This window comes from Rhinolophus sinicus, chromosome 13, assembly GCF_057876585.1.
Source record: "Rhinolophus sinicus isolate RSI-liver-muscle chromosome 13, RSI-T2T, whole genome shotgun sequence".
In the NCBI taxonomy this organism is placed as follows: domain Eukaryota; kingdom Metazoa; phylum Chordata; class Mammalia; order Chiroptera; family Rhinolophidae; genus Rhinolophus; species Rhinolophus sinicus.
In genome coordinates this window covers 26,678,722-26,681,295 of record NC_142513.1, presented here as the reverse complement: position 1 = coordinate 26,681,295, position 2,574 = coordinate 26,678,722, and the positions used below count along the sequence as shown (strand labels likewise).

Sequence of the window (2,574 nt, the reverse complement as noted above, 5' to 3'; positions counted from 1 at the left end):
GGGGCTGGCAGGGCTCATCATGACGTCTCGTCCTCCTCACCTTCCTGTTGTCAGCTGCTCTAGCTCCATTCTCTCTACTCCCGGCACACCAGCCTCCGCGCGGACCCTGACTGTCCCGGGCACACTCCCACCTTAGGGCCTGGCTTTAGCTTTTCCTTCTGCCTAGAATCCCTCACTCCTTCAAGACTTTGCTCAAATCACATCTTCTCAGTAAGGCCTGCCCTGGCCTCTGTTTAATGCTACAACCGGCCCACACTTCCATGTCATCCATTCTAACAGCAGCACTATGGTTGCCCTTCATAGCAATTGTCACTTTGTAACTCACTATTTAATTTTACTTATTTACTATGTTTTCTTCATTGTTTTCTGTACCATTCCACTCCCTCACCCCACCCCAGTTAGAATATCAGTTTATAAGGGCAGACATCTCTGTTTTGTAGACTGATGTTCCCAGCACTTGAGAACCATGCTTGGCATATGGGGCACCAATAATCTTTGTTGAGTGCAACAATGAGTGACTGAATCTCTTTGAGGATATTCATAATTTATTTTTAAAGTTTCCTTCTCCCTTCGTGCCTTTATGTTGCTTTTTCTTTTCTTTCTTTCTTTCACCTAAATTGTTTATTAGGTAAGTATTTTACAACCATTACTTATACTAGCGGTGACGGTGGAGCTGAAGAGTATCGCGCCTTCTCCAAGCTGCACGGCGAGAACCACCGATGGTATGTATGGTGGAACTTGTGGCCCGAGGATGTCAGCCTTCGCATCACCCGGTGCTTGGGGACTGGTGTGGTGATCCACTGGGTGTCAGGATTCCATCTGACAGCTTTATGGAATGACTCAATGATGATAACCTCAAAGGATTTGTATGTGGAATGTTCACCAACCCAGTAAGAATTCAGGACACTCACAGCCTCTGTGGCGTCCAGCTCGCTCCTGGGCAGCAGACTGAACGCTTCCAGCAAACTTCAGCTGGTTAACACCGTAATGGACAGGCTTGATGTAGGTTCTACCCTGAGGAACCCAGCGTTTGTGGCCACCACGGCGCACATGAATCCAATACATGACATAACCTAGTTTGTCATTGTATCCCCTCCTATGTGCTTTATTGGGCTGGGGGGGGGGGGGATGGAGGACAGGGACGGTGGAGTGCAGAGAACTGGCGGTACTGCAAGCAGTGCACCCTGAGAACAAAGTGCATTACATCGACTGCTTCTTCCTCCGTAGCTCCTGGATGTACTTGTAAGCGCCCATCTTGGCTTACCTGATGGCTGCAGCCAGAAGGAAAGGCTATGTTGCTCTTTCTGTTTCTTTGCTTCGGTCTCTCTCTTTCAGGTGATCCTTGGGTGTCAGCTCATGTTAAAGAGTGAAGATAACAAAACCCAGTGGAGCTCTGTGCCCGTGAGAGGGCCTTGTGGGATTGTCTGTGAGACACTGCCAGGGTCATTCATTAGGAAATACTCACTGTCAGTAACTTTATCTCTTTCCCTGGACTGATCTTTCTCAGACAGGACTGGCCACCAGCATCTGGGAACCAGGTTGTTGAAGGCTGGGAGTCTCAATACTCAGTATATAGATTTCTACTTACCCCCACTCTCTTCTCAGTATGGTGCTCCCACCTCAACTGTAAATGGTATCGTCCAACCTCTAAGTCAAAATCCTGATTTCAAAACCCTCTCCAAAGAATAAACAGATTTTTGCCAGGGTATGGGAGTGACCTTTGCCCTGTTGCTCAGTGTTGGGGAGCAGAGGTAGGGTTTAATTCCTTTTACTTCTTACCGAAGTGTAGCATACATATATAGACAAGTACACAAAAGCTTGATGTCTTTTCATAAAGTAAACACACAAAAACTAATTCTTAAGTACTTTTAGCCAACCCATTCATGTATAGTTCACCTCTACCCCCACTTTTAGAGGTACCTGGCATCACCAGTTCCCTGAGTTTTGGGGGCTCTGTATTATAAAGTGTTGCTTTCCCCCCGTGATCAGGAGTCATTGTTCTCTGGTAATGGGAGTATGGTCAGAGTGGGCAGGTTTGCTCAGACTCTGCCACTGAGCAGGTCAACTGCTCTCCTATGGTCGGCGTTCGTCCTGGGTGAAAGGACCCCGGCTCCCAATGTCAGCAAAGCAATGCACAAATGTTTTTTCTCTTTGCTTTCTGTGTCACAAATGGGAGGAAAAATGAGTTATGACTTCGGTAACTGAGCCCTCATCTTGTTGCTCTTGCCTCACCCAGTCCTGATGTTTGGCCCTATTTTCTTCTACCTCCTTCCTGCTGTCCTGCATGGACGAGCTCTTTGCGGGTACACATGTTCCCTTCTCCCCCGACCCTGCCAGGGCCTACATTCTGCTGAGTTCCCACCACCCATATGTAGACGAGCCTGTGTCATCATCTTGCTTCATTGCTTGCTGCTTAACCTTCTATCACCAGTGTCCACTCTCAGTTACTAGATCTGGTCCCTTGGCCTTTGCTCACACTTCTGTTGACCTAGCCAAGTTAGGAGACATGAGCACTCCTTTACTCGTTGGCATCTGTACCAAACAGGACTAGCTTCCCCCTTTTCAAACCTTTAT

General features: G+C 47.7%; 1 pseudogene; it reads right to left on the bottom strand.

The window, feature by feature from the left end:
- Nucleotides 1–512: 512 nt before the first annotated feature.
- On the bottom strand, nt 513–1,396 carry LOC141568100 (large ribosomal subunit protein eL15 pseudogene; annotated as a pseudogene).
- Nucleotides 1,397–2,574: the final 1,178 nt, after the last annotated feature.